At 40.3% G+C, this 25,450-nt stretch overlaps 1 pseudogene; it reads left to right on the top strand.

The window, feature by feature from the left end:
- LOC125507346 (E3 ubiquitin protein ligase DRIP2-like) overlaps window positions 1-25,450 on the top strand; it is a 74,116-nt pseudogene that overhangs the window by 9,356 nt on the left and 39,310 nt on the right.

Here is a 25,450-nt window from a genome sequence, read left to right as displayed (position 1 = left end):
GAATTATTACAGGTTATAGGATGGTAATTTATTTCCGCAAATTAAATAAGGCAACTAAAAAGGATCGTTACCCCTTACCTTTTATCGATCAAATGCTAGAAAGATTATCCAAACATACACATTTTTGCTTTCTAGATGCATATTCTGGTTTCTCTCAAATACCTGTGTCAGCCAAGGATCAATCGAAGACTACTTTTACATGCCCTTTTGGTACTTTTGCTTATAGATGTATGCCTTTTGGTTTATGTAATGCACCTGGTACCTTTGAAAGATGCATGATGGCTATATTCTCTGACTTTTGTGAAAATATTTGTGAGGTTTTCATGGACGATTTCTCCGTCTATGGATCTTCTTTTGATGATTGCTTGAGCAATCTTGATCGAGTTTTGCAGAGATGTGAAGAAACTAATCTTGTCTTGAATTGGGAGAAGTGCCACTTTATGGTTAATGAAGGTATTGTCTTGGGGCACAAAGTTTCTGAAAGAGGTATTGAAGTTGATAAAGCCAAGGTTGATGCTATTGAAAAGATGCCATGTCCCAAGGACATCAAAGGTATAACAAGTTTCCTTGGTATTGTCGGATTTTATAGGAGGTTCATTAAGGACTTCTCAAAAATTTCTCGGCCTCTGACTAATTTATTACAAAAAGATATACCATTTGTTTTTGACTAGTAAGCGTGCATGTGTAATGCACGTCGCAATCAAACCATGTCAAATTCATGCGAGTATACAATTTTGAATTCATACTATAGGATGACCCTTTCTCTATAAACAAAAGAATACCTACAAACCCATACATTATATTTTCACGATTCCAATCATGCATCCAAGAAATCAGAAGAAAATGTCACAAATCAACTGGCTGAACTTCTCCACAGAGAATGTAAAGGCATAGCCTATTGAGTCTATTGTATAGTAAAAATGGAATCAAATACCCTATGAACATTTTAGAGTTTTTACTGTCTTGGGTGAAAATCAAAGGAACATATAAACATTGTCCAAGCATACATGGTGTCAATGCAAAGTTGGAACAAAGATACACAAAAAAACAGCAGTCTTGGCATAACTAAATTAGTTTTCTTCTTGGATTTGGGCTGCTTGTTATCTTCAAAATTTGAAGGTTTAATGGCTGTGGTAAAACCACCCATGGGAGTCATAACGGGCACCGCCTGCGAGTAGGAAGAGTCAAATTTTTTTGCCCCATTCTTAGTTTATCTCAGCTTCTCATCGAGTGAAACTACAATTCAGACAAACAATATATATTGTGTATATAGTTGCGGAACATCTGGAAGCTAAAAACAGATCAATAAAGCGTTAGATTCATGGTAAGGAAATGGAGAGAGGGAATATAAAAAGAATCCACACAAAATTTAGGATGACCAAATCCACTCAAAGACCTTCCTAACTAAGATGAATATACCAAAGACGCATAAGTAAGTTTAATGGCTAAAATGATGAAAATGCGTACTGTCCTGGCACTTTTAGTTATTCAAGTGCAAAGCCAACAGTAAGCATGATCTGATGAAAGACAGAAAGATTCAAAGTTATCAGTTCTATAAAATGTGCTGAATATATATATATATAGATGCACCTTGTTAGAGGAAAAGCAACTACATAAAATCCCGGTAAGTTTAAAAGAGATACGTCGCAAAGATCTGTAGAAAGATCTTACCGGTTCTTGGAAAGGACTCAATTGCAGTAGCAGTTGCGTAAGAGATTATGCACTGATCTCTTCAGAAGATTTCTTGCTTATTCACATTTCTTGAGTTCAGCCTAAAACACATCAGGATTTAACAATCTGGTCGGTTGTATATAATTTTCTGTGTGATGTTTTAACAAAATGTCGAAGCTCAGCAATATTGTTTCGTGGTTCGGTAGGTCAGTGTAAAATAATTATGTGGCCGTCAAGTCTCTATCCCGGGTTATTTACAATGTCGACGATGAAAGCTTGCATTCTCCGGTTCACCAAAGTTTCTAATTTACTACTTTTTACTCAAAGACATGTTATCTATAGATCTCTCTTAATCTAGTTTTTACTCAAATACATGTCATCTACAGATATCTCTTAATCATATGGCTGAGATTAACATAATTGCAGAAATCAACATCAACTCAAATTTTAGTCTGCATTGGATAGCACCAAACAATTTCTAGTAAGATGATATTTGAAGAACAAAGGGTATATATGACTTCCATTTGTCTAGGAATAATGTAGGTAAACCTATACAGAGAGCACACGTATATACATCCGGACCTGGTAATCTCTAACTGCTCATGACTTGAAACTAGCGGCAGAGTATACAAGGTAGAATTCCCATATATGGATGAACTTCTCATCATAGCCCAGTTTCAAAACTTGACTGCAAGAAATGGGAAGTGATAAGAAATTAATACTAAATGACCAACTGAGTGGACACATACATATATAATCGTCACAACAGTATTCTTCCGATAGGGAGTGTCAAGTGATACTCTTTGTTGGCCATGAGTTAAACATGACAAGTGATACTTACTCTTACCCCCACGGCCCCACCTGCACCTCCTTCGCGTTGTTGCTCGTCCATTGTGTCCATGCAGCCGCTGCCACTGCGCGCTACACATGCATTGTAGTTTGCCGATGTGTCGCTGCTCCCGCCCGTCGTCGCCTCCCCGACTGACCCCATAAGCCACAACCATTCATATCCTGCACCTTGTTATCTTATTTTTTAGCAAAAGTGCAATTCACACACTTGAAACATCATGCAATTTATTCACAAATTTTACTTCAGAAAATATTTTAAAATAAATGGTGCCTCAGCTTATGCCAAAAGTGAAATATTTGGAAATATAACTTCATAGACATAGTGATAATATAAAAATTACACCCCAAATAACTTTTTGAAACACATAACTGTACCAGAAAAACTTCATGCCCTTCTTCCACCCCGGCTTCACATGGATAGTCGGGATCTCCTCCATTGGGATCATCTTTCTACACATGTAGTCGCCATGAGGAAGTAGCCTTTAGTGTTTATTTTAGCACCTGAAATCACTTTATTGTTCTATTGAAGACATGCACCCAAAACAGAAACTAAACAATCCAAAATGACCGAGCAGGCTAAAAATTGAAGCTAGCTGAAGTATTTGATTAAACCAACAAAGATGTTGCACTGCTAATATTCTATCTTCAGAATATATCATGAATAATGGTGGTTGTAATTGCATGTACTAAAGAAATCAAACATACCCAACTGGCCTTGCAGAGGAGGGCCTGGGTAAGGGAGCCCGCTTCCATGGACAACACACACTTGGTCATCAAATCGATTGTGTTCGCATGCCTGTTGGATCAAGCAAGCCAACAGCTGCAGTTTCCATATGTGCATGTGCTCCTCCAAGAAAAAATCCAACCAGCTAGCTGTTTTTTATGGGCGTAGAGGAGAAGAGGGCACCAGATCTTGAACCTGCTACCGCCATCACCGTCAGACTGCTATCTACGCGTCACCCCTTGACTGTTGTGGCATGTGAGTCGGCGGCGGGGAAACCCTAGCACCCTGATCCAACTCTGAGCGCCAGGTGGCCGCCGGAGCCCGCTCATCGGCAAGCATCTCCTCGGACGCCGCCAGGCCTCTCCTTCTCCTGTCCTTTCCTCATCTACCGAAGATGCGCCGCTGCCCCGGCTTGACCCATAACCATCGGTTGGGACCCGCCACTGCCCGCGACCGGTGCATCCTGGGCGACCCGCTGCTGCTTGTGACCGTCGCATCGACGCATCCGTGGCGACCCATCGTGCGATGAAGCCGGCAGCCACCGCCCAACAGCTCGCTCGTGTGGAGCGGACGAGTTGTTTCCCATATATATTGTGCCTTTTTTCTGTCGCCTAACAAATGCGGGTGTGGGTGCGGATGGCAGAGTTTTCGTCTGCCCCCGCAAACTGCTAACCATACTTTTGATGACAGTGAGTTGTTATTTGGACAGCTAGATCTAAATGGATAGGCATAATCATGAGGCTCTAACTATCCTGTGTAGTTATGTGTTTGTTAGCAGGGTGCGTTTAGGGAAGAAAATGTTTGCTTGTTTAATAGTAGTAGAGATGATGATTGTGTAGAAGCATTTGAAATACTCAAGAAAGCATTGATCTCTGCACCAATTGTTTAGCCACCTGATTGGAATTTACCCTTTGAAATTATGTGTGATGCTAGTGATTATGATGTAGGTGCTGTTCTAGGACAAAGAGTTGATAAGAAATTAAATGTTATTCAATATGCTAGTAAAACTCTAGACAATGCTCAAAGAAATTATGCTACCACTGAAAAATAATTCTTAGCAGTTGTATTTGCTTGTGATAAGTTCAGACTGTATATTGTCGATTCTAAAGTAACTATTCACACTGATCATGCTGCAATTAAATATCTCATGGAAAATAAAGATGCTAAACCTAGATTTATTAGATGGGTTCTCTAGCTACAAGAGTTTGACTTACATATTGTTGATAGAAAGGGAGCTGAGAACCCCGTTGCAGACAACTTGTCTAGGTTAGAAAATGTGCTTGATGACCCACTTCCTATTGATGATAGCTTTCCTGATGAGCAATTAAATGTCATAAATGCTTCTCATACTGCTCCATGATATGCTGATTATGCTAATTACATTGTTGCTAAGTCTATACCACCTAGTTTCACATACCAGCAAAAGAAAAATTCTTCTATGATTTGAGGCATTACTTTTGGGGTGACCCACATCTTTATAAAGGAGTAGATGGTGTTATTAGACGTTGTGTACCTGAGCATGAACAGGAACATATCCTACGCAAAGTGTCACTCCGAAGATTATGGAGGACACCATGTTGGAGATAGAACTGCACATAAGGTATTGCAATCTGGTTTTTATTGGCCTACTCTCTTCAAGGATGCCCGTAAGTTTGTCTTATCTTGTGATGAATGTCAAAGAATTGGTAATATTAGTAGACGTCAAGAAATTCCTATGAACTATTCTCTCGTTATTGAACCTTTTAATGTTTGGGGCTTTGACTATATGGGACCCTTTCCTTCCTCTAATGGATATAAACATATTTTAGTTGTTGTTGATTACGTTACTAAGTGGGTAGAAGCTATTCCAACTAGTAGTGCTGATCATAACACTTCTATTAAAATGCTTAAATAGTTGTTTTTTCCAAGATTTGGAGTCCCTAGATATTTAATGACTGATGGTGGTTCACATTTTATTCATGGTGCTTTCCGTAAAATGCTTGCTAAATATGATGTTAATCATAGAATTGCATCTCCTTATCATCCTCAGTCTAGTGGTCAAGTAGAATTGAGTAATAGAGAGCTCAAATTAATTTTGCAAAAGATTGTTAATAGATCTAGAAAAAATTGGTCAAAGAAACTTGATGATGCATTATGGGCCTATAGAACTGCATATAAAAATCCTATCGGTATGTCTCCGTATAAAATGGTTTATGGAAAAGCATGTCACTTACCTCTCGAACTAGAACACAAGGCATATTGGGCTATTAAAGAACTCAATTATGATTTCAAACTTGTCGGTGAGAAGAGGTTATTTGATATTAGCTCACTTGATGAATGGAGAACCCAAGTCTATGAAAATGCCAATTTGTTTAAAGAAAAAGTTAAAAGATGGCATGACAAAAGGATACAAAAGCATGAGTTTAATGTAGGTGATTATGTATTGCTATACAACTCTCGTTTAAGATTTTTTGCAGGAAAACCTCTCTCTAAATGGTAAGGTCCTTACGTTATCGAAGAGTTATATCGTTCTGATGCCATAAAAATAAACAACTTCGAAGGGACAAATTCGAAGGTGGTGAACGGTCAAAGAATCAAACATTATATCTCAGGTAATCCCATAAATGTTGAAACCAATGTTATTGAAACCGTAACCCCGGAGGAATACATAAGGGACACTTTCCGGAACGTCTCAGACTCCGAAAAGGAATAGGTATGTGGTACGGTAAGTAAACGGACTCCAAAACAGTTTTTAAGGCAATATTTCTCCATTTTGGAATATTTAGAAAAATAGAAAAATAAGAAGCAGTTCGGGAAGGACACGAGGGCTCCATGAGGGTGGAGGGCGCGCCCTACCCTACTGGGCGCGCCCCCTACCTCGTGGGCACCTCGTGTGCTCTCCGGGCTCCGTTTTTTATACACGACACGTATTTTGGACGGTAAAAATTCATTATACACTACTAGGAAAAGGGCTATAGATATGATTGACACTAATGGCGCACCAGGGAGGCAGTGCGCCACTACTATATACTAATGGCGCACCAGTTGGTGATGCGCCATTAGTGTGGAAGACACTAATGGCGCACCAGAAAATAGGTGCGCCACTAGTGATAATTTTTTTTTCATTTTTACATACATACTAATGGCGCATCCTACCGAAGTGCGCCATTACTAGTTCTAACTAGTAATGGCGCACCAGATAGGGAGTGCGCCAGTATTGAATTTTTTTTTATTCTTTTTTTTTGCAAAACTACTAATGGCGCACCGCCTCACAGTGCGCCATTACTAGTTTAAACTACTAATGGCGCACCCTGTAGAAGTGCGCCATTAGTATATATTTTGATATCATGAATAATTTTAAATATCATGGGCACTTTTTAATATCATGAATATTTTTAAATTTCATGGGCACTTTTTGAATTCATGAATATTTTTTCAAATTGGATGATATTTTTTCATATTCAATATGATAAAATATTGAATATTCATGAGGACACTCGATCTCAATCCCCCTCCATCTCGATCTCGATTCCCCCTCCATCTCAATCTCGATCCCACCCGCACCTCCTCTCCCCTCTTCATTTTTAAAAAAATAATAAAAAAAAGTGTAGACTACAATTGTTGTTAAACAACAATTATTACTGATTTTATAAAAAAATATTACTGTTTCATATTCATATTCATTTTCTAAAATACCTCTGGCTGGTGCGCCATTGCTATATATGTAAAAAAAGATTACTAATGGCGCACCTCTGCCCGGTGCGCCATTACTATGTAAAAAAAGATTACTAATGGCGCACCGACCGATGGTGCGCCATTAGTAAGATTCCCCCTAGCTAATTCCCTCCCTCTCGCCAGATCCCCTTCATCCCTCTCCCTCGCCCCCTAGCTAATTCCCCCCGCTGCCCCGACCCACACCGCCGCCGACGACCCCCCGCACCCTCCCCCGCTCCACCGCCGCCGACGACCCACCGCACCCTCCCCCGCTCCACCGCCACCGCCGACCCCCCGCACCCTCCCCCGCTCCACCGCCGCCGCCGACGCCCTGCACCCTCCCCCGGCCCGCTCCACCGCGGCCGCCGACACCCCGCACCCTCCCCCGCTTTTTGATAATATTTTCATATAACAAATTTGATGATATTTTCAAATAACAAATTTGATGATATTTTCAATTAAAAATAAAAAACAAATTTGATGATATTAAAAAAATCAAATTTGATGATATTTGATGATATATTTTGTTCTAGTCCTCATGAAAATAACAAATTTGATAAAAAACAAATTATTAGATGCAACAAGAAATAATGAAAAAAGAAATTACTAATGGCGCACCAGAGGAGGGTGCGCCATTGCTATCAGAAAAAAAAGTTACTAATGGCGCACCAGAGAATGGTGCGCCATTGCTATGAGTGTTTTTATGGCGCACCCCTCGATGGTGCGCCATTACTAACATTCCCCCCTCTATAGCTGGATACCCGGCCCTTCGCGCGATACCTCCTTCCCTCTCCCTCGCCAGATCCCCTTCCATCCCTCGCCACACCCGCTCTGGCTCCCCCGCGCCGCCGCCCCCGCTCCCCCGCGCCCCCGACCCGCGAAGCACGTGGTCGCCGGCCTCCCCACGACCAACCGAGGCGCCCAGGAGGACCACCGTCGTCTTCCTCTTCGACTACGAGGCCCGGACGAGCTCGGACGCCCTTGAACCACCCCTTCGACGCCGCCGCCGACCCCGACCCCTCCGGCGACTGGCCACGCCCACCCAGGTACCTCTCCTCCTTCCTCCCTCTCCACCCTTCCTCCCCATTCCCTCCCTCCCTAGTTCTTCTTGCTATATGGATCAGAACATATGGAGCATTACTATTGCTATATGGAGCATTACTATTGTTCTTCTCTGAACCATTACCATTCCCTCCCTCCCTAGTTCTTCCTCCCCATTAATTTGCAGGATCAGAACAAGTTTGTAAAGGATGCTCTACAATGTTGATTAGGTGCATTACTATTGCTATATGTAGCAGCAATTTACTATTGCTATATGCTCTAGTTTGTATCAATGTGATTGTAGTTTTTCTTGTCATCAAGTTTAGTTGATTTTTATTTAAATATAGCTTATATGATCAGCCACTCTATGTATGATTGTGGCTTGAAGGTTCTGGAAGAACGTTTTTCCTTCAAATTCTATCTGGTGGCATTGTCCTAGACTCCCTAGTTGTGTTGTTAATTGTGCTTCTATTAAAAGAATTGGGAGTTACTCACTGTACTAGAACTCTGTAGGTTGAATTTTGGTTAACTAATACTGACGTTATGAGAATGTAAGCACCTATTATTGCTACTGATATCATTGGCTCATTGCTGCCTTTGTGCAATGCAGAACTGTTAAGAGTGATTTGGAGGATTCAAGATTCTGGGAAGCTCTTTTGACATTTAAAACTCAGAACTGAAGGTACTTAATAAACTCAAAAGCATTGATAATAACTCTTGTTTCCTAGAAACAGAGGTAGTTTACATATTGCATTGCTGGTGTTTGTTTATGTTCAGAGTTTAAGCATGTGTAGTGTAGTGTAGTGTAGTGAGCTTGCTCTAGTGTAGTGAGGTCTGAACCATTGCACGATGTAGTGTAGTGTAGTGAGCTCTGAACCATGTTTAGTGTTGAGTACTTCAAGTTTACTGAACCTATTCATTTTTGTGGACTTAGTGAACATGATAAGACAAGCCAGATGCTCTATTTTTAATTAACAGTAATCCATGATCAGCAACAGTTTCTTTCACTAATTTTCAGTTAACAGCAATCCATGATTTTTTTCAGCTAAAACTATTCATGATTTTTTGTTGGGTGACCTATTAGATCTGGAATGGAAGCTCACATAAGTTGAGCTGATTTTTGTCCATATGAAAGCAGAAGACCATATGGTTTGTGGCCTTTTCATCCATATGAAAGTAGAGGCACATTGTGGTGCTAGTTTGCTGGGTTTTGTCTCTGACCATCAAGTCATGATGATTTTGCAGGTACCCTGAGAGGCCCTTGAGTTTGTCGGAATGTCGATTAACTTCCGTTCCGGAAAATTCGGGTACTCCATATGTCTTATTTTCAGCAAAGGGCATGCTGAAATTTTCTGTGAATTTTAGCATGACTTTGCTAAAAATCAGACATATGGGGTACTTGCTACTAATGCATGGGCCGGGGTATCTTAGTACTTAATTAAGTAGGATCAACTGCCCTGCCATTCTTGCTGCATTAAACCATAGGTGGCAATAGAGCCAAGTGATTAGGCCCAACTTAGAATTCTCGTTAGCATCGATAAACCCTAGATGATAAACCCAACATAGGTGGCAATAGAGCCAAGTGATTAGGCCCAACCTAGGGTGCCTCGGCATCGATAAACCCTAAATGATGAAAACTTAACTTGGCTTCTATAGGGTGCCTCGGTGTCGATGAGATCCTAAATGATGTACGCTTAGGCTTTTAGGATGCCTCGGCGTCGACAAAACCTAAATGATGAAATCTTAGGCTTTTAGGGTGCCTCGACGTCGACAAACCCTAAATGATAAAACCTTGGCTTTTAGGGTGCCTCGGTGTCGATAAGAACCTAAATGATGAAAGCTTAGGCTTTTAGGGTGCCTCGGCATCGACAAACCCTAAATGATAAAAGCTTAGCTTTTAGGATGCCTTGGTGTCGACAAACCCTAAATGATGTAGTTTTGAATTATGAACGTAGGATATGTCGTCATCATCATCGGACGACGAAAGTCTCCCGGCGGAGTGCGACTGGTGCCATGACGATCGAGGTCTGTGCGACATGCCTCACCTGGACGATGATCGGCGCTTCAGCATTAAGCTCGAGGAGACCTTCGCAGTTGAAACGGTACACAACGACGACAAGTGTTATTTTCATAATTAAGCATGACTTCAACTATTTCAACGTGTAATTTTCATCTTTTACAATTCGAGTATAGCTTATCCCATGCCATGCAAGACGCTATGTCTTGGAGAGGATGGATTTTGAAGACCATGAAATTTCTGAAACAAAGAAAATTCACCTAAGGACTCATCACGATGTGGACTTTGAAGTAAATCTATATAATTCTGAGAGCGTAACCCATTTTGGTTGCAAAAATTGGGAAGCATTTTGCAAGATGTATGGTTTTGATGAGGGTATGCTTATCACCATGGATCTTGGTAATCCTGACATCAACCAAGACAATATGGACATTTGGGTCCTTGTTGATACGCCTCCAGTTCTACCGCTATGTGAGTTTCTCAAACATAGTTATTAGCTAATTTATATTGTTTATTTCAAAATAGTTGACAGCTTATTTCCATTGACAGCTTATTTTTATTGTTCAAAGAATGTGCGGGAGATGGTAGACAAAACCTACTACACCGATGGCTTCGAATTAACAACTTACCAGGAGAAAAATCATTTGGTCGGATTTTGTACTGACATTGAGAATTACAATATCTACAATCAAACTCCTCAACATTATGGTAAATACGTGCCACTAGTGCATGTGTTCAACTATGGTAACTACCATGGAGATACCCTGGTAAGATTTTTACTATTACGACATCCGTGCATCTTTTGCATACTTCTAAAACTAGTACATCATTGCTAACTATGAAGTTATTACTATGTTTTTCAACAGATAATCCCAGAGAATTGTGTGCCTCATATGATGTATCTGAAAGGTGGTGTTAATGTTTTGAACATACAGCCAGGTCGTCCTACGAATCTCAACTGTCCATACGAGATTTCTAAAAGAAGTGGAGACAAGAAAATCAAAGGATGGAAAAAATGTATGGACAGTCGTAAGGAGCTTCTTGGAAGCAAAAGGAAGCGTAGCACAAGAATTGGAGACAGGATCTTCTCCATTCTCCATAATGGAGAGTCAGGGTCTATATTGTTTTATGCTATTTTAGCTTAAATAGGGTATTTAGGTCCTGCCTAATACTGATGATCATGTGCTAAGAACAATTATGTAGGGTTGGTTCAATGACTATCAAGATGATGATCGTATGACTTGTTATGAATAACGAGTAGAAAGTTGTATGATGATGATTAGTAGGACTTGTTAGGATTAGTATTACTTCCGACAAACTCGATACTCGCGGTCTCGAGACTTGTAATGTTTTATCTTTGTTCGGTCTTCGGAATTTGGAGACTAATATGATGAATTGTATTCGGAGACTAATCTTCTATTGTATTCGATGAATCTGCTGTTACTGTGTGCTAGTGTCTATATTCTGTCAAATAATATATTTTGTATCATGTGCAAAAATCAGAAAAGTAAAAAAAATAAAACATAATATTCATACTAATGGCGCATCACTACAGAGTGCGCCATTAGTATGCCAAGTATACTAAAGGCGCATCCATCCGCAGTGCGCCATTAGTGTGCCAAAGCACATGGTTAAATATGGCCCCTGGGAGGCACACTAATGGCGCATGGTGTTATATACTAATGGCGCACCAGTGGTGCACCATTAGTAAAAATTACTAGTGGCGTGCTACTAATGGTGCACCAGTGATGCGCCATTAGTAGGAAAAACTAGTGCGCCATTAGTAGGCCTTTTCCTAGTAGTGATATAATCTCCCGAGGGTCTTAACTCCCGTATCACGCAAAAATCTCCTATTTTTGTTTCAGGCTGTTTTCCTGACAGATCCAGGTCATCATGTCGTCTTCAAGCGCCCCCAAGGACTAGTTCTTTGAGAAGGTCATCAACCCCTACCTCGCAGAAGTGCTGCAACACCCTCAAACCATTGAGATGCGTGAGGGGTTGTTGCACATCCGTGATGCTGAGGGACCAAGGAAGACCGGAAGCACGGAGGCAAGGCTCGAGGCATTGGAGCAAGAAGTTTTCTAGTGTCAGGAGATGGTGGAGAGTGGACTCGATTCCAATCACATCATGATCACGGAGTTCACCAACAACCACAAGCTGGACGTCAAGGACATTGGGGAGGGGATCTTCAAGCTTCATGAGAAAAACGAGCACCTCCAAGCCCAGATCTATGACCTGCAAAATCAAAACTGTGAGTATGAATATAGATTCAATAGGATGAGTTTGGCTGCAGATTTGAGGTTTCAGGAGACTCGGTCATCCTTCTATGATAGTGAGCCTATGCCTGGGAAGAAGGATGACAAGCCTACGCCATCAACAAAGTCACCACCGTCTCCACCAACAAAGAAGAATTGAGTATCTAGTATGGGCACTCCACTTGGCAACTGCCAAGCTTGGGGGAGTGCCCCGGTATCGTATCACCATCACTTTTATCTTTACCGTTTTTCTTAGTTCGATCCCTTTTGGTAATATCTTGATCTAGTAGAATAAAAGTTTTTAGTATGATCTAGTTGTGAGTTTTGCTTTAGGATCCTTCTATGTAATCGAGTCCATGAGCTATATATAATAAAGATTAGTGTTGAATCAAGGGCTTGATTCTTTTGCCATCATCTTAAGTGAATAAAAGAAAAGAGAAAGAAATAAAAAGAAACAAAGAGATCATATGGATCTCATGGAGAGTAATGAGCTCACATAGAGAAAGTATGATGGATAAAAGTTGTTGAGAGTTGACAAACATAGTTTTGGTCATCGTTGAAATTAATAGGAAGTAATAAAGAAAGAGAGGTCTTCACATATAGATATACTATCTTGGACATATTTTATGATTGTGAGCACTCATTAAAATATGACATGATAAAAAGTTGATGTTGGACAATGAAGACAACGTAATGGGTTATGTGTTCTTACATCTGAGATACATTATATTGTCATGGATCATCCAACATGGTTGAGCTTGCCTTGCCCTCTCATGCTAGCCAAATTCATCGCACCAAGTAGAGATACTACTTGTGCTTCCAAATACCCTTAAACCAGTCTTGCCATGAGAGTCCACCACACCTACCTATGGATTGAGTAAGATCATCCAAGTAAGTTGTCATCGGTGCAAGCAATAAAAAATTGCTCTCTAAATATGTATGAATTATTAGTGTGGGAGAAAATAAGCTTTATACGATCGTGTGATATGGAAGAAATAAAAACGACAAACTGCATAATAAAGGTCCATATCACAAGTGGCAATATAAAGTGACGTTCTTTCGCATTAAGATTTTGTGCATCCAACAATAAAAGCGCATGACAACCTCTGCTTCCCTCTGCGAAGGGCCTATCTTTTACTTTTATCCCCTACCCTGCATAAGAGTCATGGTGATCTTCACCCTTCCTTTTTACATTTAATCGTTTGGCAAGCACGGTATGTTGGAAAGATCCCGGTATATATGGCTAATTGGATGTGAGCTTTCATTAACTATTATCGTTGACATTACCCTTGAGGTAAAACGTTGGGAGGCAAAACTATAAGCCCCTATCTTTCTCTGTGTCCGATTAAAACTCCATACCCATAAGTATTATGCGAGTGACAGCAATTGTGAAAGACTATATGATAGTTGAGTATGTGGACTTGCTGAAAAGCTCTTATACATTGACTCTTTCTTATGTTATGATAAATTGCAATTGCTCCAATGACTGGGATTATAGTTTGTTAGTTTTCAATGAAGTTTACGATTCATACTTGAAATTGTGGTTGAATTATTACACTAAAATAAGAAAGCATATGACAAGAATTATATAAGTTGTTGTTCTAAGAATGATCATGATGCCCTCATGTCCGTATTTTATTTTTTATCGACACCTCTATCTCTAAACATGTGGACATATTTTTCGATTTCGGCTTTTCGCTTGAGGACAAGCGAGGTCTAAGCTTGGGGGAGTTGATACGTCCATTTTGCATCATGATTTTATATCGATATTTATTGCATTATGGGCTGTTATTACACATTATGTCACAATACTTATGCCAATTCTCTCTTATTTTACAAGGTTTACATAAAGAGGGAGGATGCCAGCAGTTGGGATTCTGGGCTGGAAAAGGAGCAAATATTAGAGACCTATTCTGCACAGCTCCAAAAGTCCTAAAACTCCACGGAAGACGTTTTCCAAATATATAAAAAATACTGACAGCAAGAACTTCACCAGGGGGGCCACACCCTGCCCACGAGGGTGGGGGCGCGCCCTAGCCCCCTCGGCGCCCCCCACCTAGTGGGCCCCCTGGTGGCCCTCCGGTGACCATCTTCTGCTATATGAAGTCTTTCGATGGGAAAAAAATAAGAAGCCATCTTCTCGAACGAAACTCCGCCGCCACGAGGCGGAACCAATCTAGGGCTCTAGCGGAGTTGTTCTGCCGGGGAAACTTCTCTCCCGGAGGGGGAAATCATCGCCATAGTCATCGCCAACCCTCCTCTCATCGGGAGAGGGCAATCTCCATCAACGTCTTCATCAGCACCATCTCCTCTCAAAACCCTAGTTCATCTCTTGTATCCAATTCTTATCTCCAAGTCCGGGATTGGTGCTAGTAGGTAGCTAGTAGTGTTAATTACACCTTGTAGTTGATGCTAGTTGGTTTAATTGGTGGAAGATCATATGTTTAGATCCACAGACTAGATTATCAAAGTACCGAACGTGAATCATATGAGCGTGATGAAAACTAGCTTGACGATATTCCCATGTGTCCTCGGGAGCGCTTTTCTCTATATAAGAGTTTGTCCAGGCTTGTCCTTTGCTACAAAAAGGATTGGTCCACCTTGCTGCACTTTATTTACTTTTGTTACTTGTTGCTCGTTACAAATTATCCTATCACAAAACCATCTGTTACCACTTATTTCAGTACTTGGAGAGAATACCTTGCTGGAAACCGCTTATCATTTCCTTCTGCTCATTGTTGGGTTCGACACTCTTACTTATCAAAAGGACTACGATAGATCCCTTATACTTGTGGATCATCATTCCTCTTTTTGACCGTCTTTTCGTAAGTAGTTTGCAGGGATTGTATCATGAAGAAAATAGATGAGGAGGGGATCGAATCCTGCCCCATTTGCAACGCTGCTCTTGGGATTGCTCCTCAAGAGAAACTCAGGTAAGTAATTGTTAAAATAACAAGGTTATCTATATAGTTATCTACAGCATAGTTTTTTCAGCTTGTCAGTTCTCAATTTCTTTAATTCTATGTATAAGTACTACAGCGGAGTTATGCAATACAAGTGTAAACTCTCACTAATACCCAGACGAAACTTGTTTTTTTTGTGAAGCAAAAGCTTAGAATGTACCTATAGAAGAAACTATCTATGTATACATACATTCTTGTTTTGTGAAAAAAAAGCTTAGAATTCCAGCCACTTATTATTTTTTTCCTGTGATGTCGACTCAGGTACTCTACTATATGCTGCTACCTAACATGATTGATTGTTTACTTGTTTGAAGGGATGATCCAAAAATTCAGGCTATCAGGGACCATGCGTTTCCACCTGAGACAGAAGTTGATTTTTCTAAGGCTCCAACTACTACACTACCATCGAAGATAAAAGAGAGGTCCATTTCTTCCTTGGTTGAAACCCCAAAGATGGCAACACAACCTACTCTGACAGGGCAAAGAGCTGCAAGAAGGAAATTCATATCCCATTTGTTTTTTGTCGATAAATTGCCAAATAAATCTGAAGAACATAATCAGTAGATTGAAATGGCCTCAGCACCAAAATCAACCAAGGTGACAACATCTCCAAACAAAAAGAAGCTACTACTAAAGTATTATCAGCACATAGTTTCATATGCAAGTTTGATGCCAATTGTCTTGCAACATTTGCTTATTCTGACTACACTTCCATCCCAAACAGAATAGTGCAAATATTTCTGAAGATGGAAAGAATCACGAGAGGATTGACAAGGAAGAGCTTCATAAGCCCTTATGGAGCTTAGTCGTGGCAAGTGTGATACCGTATATAGGTAGGTATGGTGGACTCATATAGAATAACTTTGGGGTTTATGGAGTTGGATGCACAAGCACTATTCTCGCTTAGTATAGGTGAAGGCTACCAAAAGACTGGGAAGCGACCAGCTAGAGAGCGACAACAGTCGTGAACATGCATTAAAATTTAATCAACACCGAATGCAAGCATGAGTAGGATATAATCCACCATGAACATAAATATTGTGAAGGCTATGTTGATTTTGTTTCAACTACATGCGTGAACATGTGCCAAGTCAAGTCACTTAAATCATTCAGAGGAGGATACCACCCTATCATACCACATCACAACCATTTTAATAGCATGTTGGCATGCAAGGTAAACCATTATACGCTCCTAGCTAATCAAGAATGGCACAAGAAATTATGATCTCTAGTTGTCATTGCAAACATGTTTATTCATAATAGGCTGAATCAGGAACGATGAACTAATCATATTTACAAAAACAAGAGAGGTCGAGTTCATACCAGCTTTTCTCATCTCAGTTAGTCCATCATATATCGTCATAATTGCCTTTCACTTGCACGACCGAATGATGTGAATAATAATAACAGTGCACGTGCATTGCACTAAGCTGGAATCTGGAAGCATTCAATAAACAGGAGAAGACAAGGCAAAATGGGCTCTTTTGTCAGATCAACAATAATGCATATAAGAGCTACTTCAACAATTTAATCATGGTATTCTCCTATCGCCCCCCAAAGAAAAGAAAAGAAATAAAACTATTTACATGGGAAAGCTCCCAACAAGTAAAAGAAGAACAGGAAATCTTTTGGGGTTTTCTTTTTACTTACTACTACCAGCATGGAAGGTAAACTAATTAAAAACTACAACTAATTTTTTTGTTTTTTCTTAAGGTTTATTAAACACACAAGAAGAAAGCATAAAAAGGAAAATAAACTAGTATGGATGATACAATGAAAAAGTATGAGCACCGATATCTAGCAATGAGTGTGTGAACATGAATATAATGTCGGTGGGTAATACGTACTCCCCCAAGCTTAGGCTTTTGGCCTAAGTTGGTCTATGGCCACGGCTGGCCTAGAGGATATCCATAATAATAGTTGGGGTCGTACTGAGATGCAGCGGCTATCGCCTCCTGAGCTGCAGTCTGGCGACGAGCGGCCTCCGCCCTCCTCTCGTACTCATCTGCCTCCTCTCTGGTAATAACATTTCTCCCTTTTGCCTGATAATCAAAGAAGGCAGGAGCAGGGAGAGTAATACGAACAGCACGGCGTCTGTCAAAGATTAAGAGATACTGGAGAGGTGATTCGTTCCTCTCGACAAACTGGTGGTGAACCATAGCCTCATAATCCAAATAAGCAGGAGGCAACTCAATATCATCTTCACGTATGGCTATACCAAGAAAATTAGCTATGCGGGTTGCATAAATTCCACCAATGAAATCTCCATTAAATCTATTAAGGTGCAACCTACGTGCAACAATGCCTCCCAAATTATAAGATTTATATCCTAACACAGCACTCCTAAGAATACTGAGGTCAGGGACACACATGTGACATGGCTCATCTTTACCATTGATGCATCTACCTATGAAGACAGCAAAATAATGTATAGCAGGAAAGTGAATGCTCCCTATGGTAGCTTGTGTTATATCTCTAGATTCCCCCACAGTTATACTAGCAAGAAAATCTCTAAATTCAGATTTGCGAGGTTCCCTGACACTACCCCATTGTGGAAGTTTGCAAGCAGTGGTAAAATCCTCTAAGTCCATAGTATAAGAATTTTCATAAAGATCAAACAAGACAGTTGGAGAATTACGTGAAGATGAAAATTCAAACCTCCTCACAAAGGAACTAGTGAGATAGTGATACTAGTGGCACTTTTCTTCCTCGAAGCTCACAAGATCAGCGTTACGCAAATATGCGTTAAATTCTTCCTTAATTCCCGCTTGATCCATAAAGCTTTCCGAAGGCCATTCACAAGGATGCACTGGAGCGTCTCTTGGTGGTTCTTCATCAGCATCACACATTGCAAACCTGGGTCCTTGCTTCCTTGAAGAACCACCTTGGTTCATTTTGTTAAGCATATTTCTTCCTCTGAAAAATTTCTGAAATTTTTAGTAACTTCAAAGAAAAGTGAAGGTGATTCGTTCCTCTCGACAAACTGGTGGTGAACCATAGCCTCATAATCCAAATAAGCAGGAGGCAACTCAATATCATCTTCACGTATGGCTATACCAAGAAAATTAGCTATGCGGGTTGCATAAATTCCACCAATGAAATCTCCATTAAATCTATTAAGGTGCAACCTACGTGCAACAATGCCTCCCAAATTATAAGATTTATATCCTAACACAGCACTCCTAAGAATACTGAGGTCAGGGACACACATGTGACATGGCTCATCTTTACCATTGATGCATCTACCTATGAAGACAGCAAAATAATGTATAGCAGGAAAGTGAATGCTCCCTATGGTAGCTTGTGTTATATCTCTAGATTCCCCCACAGTTATACTAGCAAGAAAATCTCTAAATTCAGATTTGCGAGGTTCCCTGACACTACCCCATTGTGGAAGTTTGCAAGCAGTGGTAAAATCCTCTAAGTCCATAGTATAAGAATTTTCATAAAGATCAAACAAGACAGTTGGAGAATTACGTGAAGATGAAAATTCAAACCTCCTCACAAAGGAACTAGTGAGATAGTGATACTAGTGGCACTTTTCTTCCTCGAAGCTCACAAGATCAGCGTTACGCAAATATGCGTTAAATTCTTCCTTAATTCCCGCTTGATCCATAAAGCTTTCCGAAGGCCATTCACAAGGATGCACTGGAGCGTCTCTTGGTGGTTCTTCATCAGCATCACACATTGCAAACCTGGGTCCTTGCTTCCTTGAAGAACCACCTTGGTTCATTTTGTTAAGCATATTTCTTCCTCTGAAAAATTTCTGAAATTTTTAGTAACTTCAAAGAAAAGTGAACCAAGCTCTACAAAATTGATAGCAACAACTCCTACAAGTGCCTAGAGCCTATATCATGCATTAGAACTACTTTTGACCATATAAATTTGACATGCAAGCTCAAGAACAGGGTCACCTAGGCAGCACAAATTTGCAATGAATAAAGCACTGGAACAAAAACTAATTGGACCAATGGAGGAGTCACATACCAAGGAGCAATCTCCCCAAGCAATTTTGTGAGAGGTGCTTTGAGCAAGGAGATCGAAAATCGCAGCAAAATGAGCTAGAACTCGTGCTTGAGCTGGATATTCATGTTTGTGGGAGGAAGAAGAAGTGTGTGGGTGCAGGAATAAGTGGAGGAGGGCCACCGTGGGCCCACGAGGCAGGGGGGCACGCCCTCCACCCTCGTGGCCAGGTAGATGCCCCCCGTGTTGTGTTCTCAGTGCCAAATATTCTCAAATATTCCAGAAAAAATCATATTTAAATTTCAGGGCATTTGGAGAACTTTTATTTTAGGGGTATTTTTATATTGCACGGATAATTGAGGTAACAGACGAAAATACTTATTCTTATTTTATTTAATATAAATAACAGAAAGTAAAAGGAAGGTACAGAGAGTTGTGCCTTCTAGTTTCATCCATCTCATGCTCATCAAAAGGAATCCACTAACAAGGTTGATCAAGTCTTGTTAACGAACTCATTCCGAATAACATGGAACCGGAGAAATTTTGAATAACACTATGTTACCTCAACGGGGATATGCACATCCCCAATAATAATAATATCATATTTCTTGTTGACAGTGGGAAGAGGAAATTCAAAACCTCTAAATATAATCGATGGAATTTTTCCAATAGAGTTGATACTATGAACTTGAGGTTGTTTCCTCGGAAAGCGTACCGTATGCTCACTACCATTAACATGAAAAGTGGCATTGCCTTTAGTGCAATCAATAACAGCCCCTGCAGTATTCAAAAAGGGTGTTCCAAGAATAATAGACATACTATCGTCCTCAGGAATATCAAGAATAACAAAGTCCGTTAAAATATTAACGTTTGCAACTACAACAGCCACATCCTCGCAAATACCGATAGGTATAGCAGTTGATTTATCAGTCATTTGCAAAGATATTTCAGTAGGTGTCAACTTATTCAAATCAAGTCTACGATATAAAGAGAGAGGCATAACACTAACACCGGCTCCAAGATCACATAAAGCAGTTTTAACATAGTTTCTTTTAATGGAGCATGGTATATTGGGTACTTCTGGATCTCCTAGTTTCTTAGGTATTCCGCCCTTAAAAGTATAGTTAGCAAGCACGGTGGAAATTTCAGCTTCCGGTATCTTTCTCTTATTTGTAACAATTTCTTTCATGTACTTAGCATAAGGATTCATTTTCAGCATATCAGTTAATCGCATACGCAAAAAGATAGGTCTAATCATTTCAGCAAAGCGCTCAAAATCCTCATCATCCTTTTTCGTGGATGGTTTGGGAGGAAAAGGCATGGGTTTCTGAACCAATGGTTCTCTTTTTTACCATGTTTCCTAGCAACAAAGTATTTCTTATCATAATGTTGATTCTTCGACTGTGGGTTATCAAGATCAACAGCAGGTTCAATTTCTATATCATTATCATTACTAGGTTGAGCATCATCATGAACATTATTATTATCACTAGTTTCAAGTGCATTACCAGATTGTGTTTCAGCATCAGAAATAGAAATATCATTTGGATTCGCAGGTGTTTCATCAATAGGTCCACTAGAAGCATGCAAAGTCCTGTCAATTTTCTTTTTCTTCCTTTTAGAAGTACTAGGTGCATCTATATTATTATTCTGAGAATCTTGCTTAATTCTCTTAGGATGGCCTTCAGGATACAAAGGTTCCTGAGTCATTTTACCACCTCCATTAGCCACTCTAATAGCATAATCATTATTCCTACTATTCAATTCATTGAGCAAACCATTTTGAGCTTTAAGTACCTGTTCTACTTGAGTGGTAACCATAGAAGCAAGTTTACTAATAATTTTAAGTTCACCTTTGACATTAGCCATATAATCACCCAAGTGTTCAAGCATGTTTGAATTGTATTTCCATTGTCTACCAAAATAAGCATTGAAGCCTTCTTGCTTAACCATAAATTTATCAAACTCATCTAAACATGGGCTAGCAAACTTAGTAAATGGGATTTCAGCTTTATCATATCTATAGAGACAATTTACCTTTACTACCTGTGTCTGGTTATCAAGACCATGAGTTTCTTCAATAGGTAATGGATTAAAATCATATGTTTCTTCAACAGGCGGTAAATTAAGACCGTGTATTTCTTCAATAGGAGGTGAATTCTTAACATCTTCAGCTTTAATACCTTTTTCTTTCATAGATTTCTTTGCCTCTTGCATATCTTCAGGACTGAGAAATAGAACACCTCTCTTCTTTGGAGTTAGTTTAGGAATAGGCTTAGGTAGTGTCCAATTATTTTCATTTGTCAACATATTATTCAATAGAATTTCGGCTTCAACCGGTGTTCTGTCCCTGAAAACAGAACCAGCACAACTATCCAGGTAATCTCTAGAAGCATCGGTTAGTCCATTATAAAAGATATCAAGTATTTCATTTTTCTTAAGAGGATGATCAGGCAAAGCATTAAGTAACTTGAGAAGCCTCCCCCAAGCTTGTGGGAGACTCTCTTCTTCAATTTGCACAAAATTATATATATGCCTTAAGGCGGCTTGTTTCTTATGAGGAGGGAAATATTTAGCAAAGAAGTAATAAATCATACCCTGGGGACAACGCACACAGCCAGGATCCAAAGAATTAAACCATATCTTAGCATCACCCTTTAATGAGAACGGAAATATTTTAAGGATATAAAAGTAACGAGTTCTCTCATCATTAGTGAATAGGGTGGCTATATCATTTAATTTAGTAAGATGAGCCACAACAGTTTCAGATTCATAGCCATGAAAAGGATCAGATTCAACCAAAGTAATTATATCAGGATCAACAGAGAATTCATAATCCTTATCAGTAACACAGATAGGTGAAGTAGAAAAAGCAGGGCCAGGTTTCATTCTAGCATTAAGAGATTGCTGCTTCCATTTAGCTAATAACCTCTTGAGTTCGTATCTATCTTTGCAAGCAAAAATAGCTAAAGCAGGTTCTTTTTCAAAAACATAACCCTCAGGAATAATAGGTGATTCATATTCATTAGAGGGAGAGTCTTCATCATCACTTTCATCAATATTATCAGATTCAATATTTTCATTCTCTCTAACCCTAGCAAGTTGTTCATCAAGAAATACACCAAGTGGCACAGTAGTATCGAGCATAGAAGTAGTTCCATCATAAGTATCATGCATAGCAGAAGTGGCATCATCAATAACATGCGACATATCAGAACGAATAGCAGAAGCAGGTTTAGGTGTCGCAAGCTTACTCAAAACAGAAGGTGAATCAAATGCAGAGCTAGATGGAAGTTCCTTACCTCCCCTTGTAGTTGAGGTATAAATCTTGGTTTTTAGATCTCTCAAGTTCTTCATAATGATAAGCAGATATAAATCCCAAGTGACTCAAAGAATACAGCTATGCTCCCCGGCAATGGCGCCAGAAAATAGTCTTGATAAACCACAAGTATAGGGGATCGCAACAGTTTTTGAGGGTAGAGTATTCAACCCAAATTTATTGATTCGACACAAGGGGAGCCAAAGAATATTCTCAAGTATTAGCAACTGAGTTGTCAATTCACCCACACCTGGAAACTTAATATCTGGAACAAAGTGTTTAGTAGCAAAGTAATATGATAGTAGTGATAACGGCAGCAAGAGGTAATGATAGCAAAAGTAATGTTTTTGGTATTTTGTAGTGATTGTAACAATAGCAACGGAAAAGTAAATAAGCGAAGAACAATATATGGAAAGCTCGTAGGCAATGGATCAGTGATAGATAATTATGCCAGATGTGGTTCATCATGTAACAGTCATAACCTAGGGTGACACAGAACTAGCTCCAATTCATCAATCTAGTGTAGGCATGTATTCTGGATATAGTCATACGTGCTTATGGAAAAGAACTTGCATGATATCTTTTGTCCTACTCTCCCGTGGCAGCGGGGTCCTAGCGGAAACTAAGGGATATTAACACATAATAGAGTACCGGACCAAAGCATTAACACGTAGTGAATACATGAACTCCTCAAACTGCGGTCATCATCGGTAAGTATCCCGATTATTGTCACTTCGGGGTTAACGGATTATAACACATAATAGCTGACTATAGACTTGCAAGATAGGATCAAGAACTCTCATATATTGATGAAAACATAATAGGTTCATATCTGAAATCATGGCACTCGGGCCCTAGTGACAATCATTAAGCATAGCAAAGTCATAGCAACATCTATCTCAGAATATAGTGAATACTAGGGATCAAACCCTAACAAAACTAACTCGATTACATGATAAATCTCATCCAACCCATCACCGTCCAGCAAGCCTACGATGGAATTACTCACGAATGGCGGTGAGCACCATGAAATTGGTGATGGAGGATGGTTGATGATGACGATGGCGACGGATTCCCCTCTCCGGAGCCCCGAACGGACTCCAGATCAGCCCTCCCGAGAGGTTTTAGGGCTTGGCGGCGGCTCCGTATCGTAAAACGTGGTGAATTGTTCTCTCTGATTTTTTCTCCCCGAAAGTAAATATATAGAGTTGGAGTCGAGGTCGGAGGAGCTCCAGGGGGCCCACGAGGTAGGGGGCGTGCCCCCCACCCTCGTGGCTAGGGTGTGGGCCCCATGGTCTTCATCTTTTGCAAGGATTTTTTATTATTTCCGAAAATATGTTCCGTGAAGTTTCAGGTCATTCCGAGAACTTTTGTTTCTGCACATAAATAACACCATGGTAATTTTGCTGAAAGCAACGTCAGTCCGGGTTAGTTCCATTCAAATCATGCAAGTTAGAGTCCAAAACAAGGGCAAAAGTGTTTGGAAAACTAGATACGACGGAGACGTATTAGATCTCTTGGCGAAGATGGGCACCGGCGTTGGGATGAAGATCAGTAAAGGGAAATTCGGTTTCATCCAAGACAACATCCCATGAAATATAAACACGGCCAGTGGCAACATCTAGGCACTTGACACCTTTATGTTGGGCGCTATATCCTAGAAAACACATTGTTTTGAGCGAAACATGAGCTTGCGGTTGTTGTATGGGCGAAGATTGGGCCAACATGCATACCCGAAGACACGAAGAGATTTGTAGTCGGGTTTAGTGTGGAGAAGTCTTTCTGTTAGATTTTCATTATTATTGACACGACTAGGAAGCATGTTTATGATATGAACGGCGGTGAGAAAGGCCTCATCCCAAAACTTGAGGGGCATGGATGCGCAACCTAGGAAGGCTAACCCAACCTCAACTATGTGCATGTGCTTGCATTCAGCAAAGACATTCTATTGATGAGCATGAGGGCATGACACATGATGTGATATGCCAAGGGTTTGGAAGAAGGAGTTTAATTTTTCATACTCCCCTCCCCAATCAGATTGTACTGCAATGATCTCACTATCAAATTTTCGTTCAATGAGAGCTTGAAAGTTTTGAAAACCTTGAAAGACATCGCATCTTTTCTTAAGAAGATAGATCCAAGAAAATTTGTTGTAGTCATCTGTGAAGCTCACATAATAAGTATGTCTATCAACAGAACGAGGGGCAGGGCCCCAAACATCACAGAAGATTAATTGCAAGGGTTTGGTAGAAACACTAGTAGATATGGGATAAGGTGTGGTTTTCTGGCGAACCGAATGTTTTATTTTGGTTCGATTTGATTCATAGGATCACCGCACTATCAAGAGGGGTCAAGGTGAGAAAAGTCGTGTGGGAACACCTTCAACATATACAACAGCCCTCCTACACCTACCATCTAAAATGTGTCTCACATTCCTCCATGTTCGATCTCTCGGTGTGCCAAAAGGGGTAAAGTCTAATGTTGCTTGTCACCCCGTGCGCACGCTGTCCTGGACCCCTGTGCACATGGTCTGGTGATCATGAAACCTTATGGACACCGCGTGCACACAAGGTCCTGGACAGCCTGTGCGCACAGGGCTAGACCACCCATTCACATGGGGTACTTGTTTCTTCACTGGACACTTGCGCGCACAGAGCTAACTTAAACATGTGCACAGAGTCCAACAGAAGGAAACGCTCACAAGAGAGGGAGCACTATATAAAGAGGCGTTCTTCAACCTCCAACCCTAACCCTTTAGCCTTTTGAGCAACCATCATTTTCAACACCCTATTTTTCTCAATCCCTCCTACCAAACTTGTTGATACTTTGGGGATTGAGGGAGAAAGGCCCTATCTACACTTTCACCAAACCAATTCGTATTCCCCACAAAAAAATTCACCATTGACTTGTTAGTCTTGGACCTTGAGCTCCTAGGTGGTTATGGTTCCTCTAGAA

The sequence above is a fragment of the Triticum urartu genome, chromosome 5A (genome assembly GCF_056163025.1).
Source record: "Triticum urartu cultivar PI428250 chromosome 5A, HENAU_Tu73, whole genome shotgun sequence".
Lineage (NCBI taxonomy): Eukaryota > Viridiplantae > Streptophyta > Magnoliopsida > Poales > Poaceae > Triticum > Triticum urartu.
This window is presented reverse-complemented; position numbering and strand designations above follow the sequence as displayed.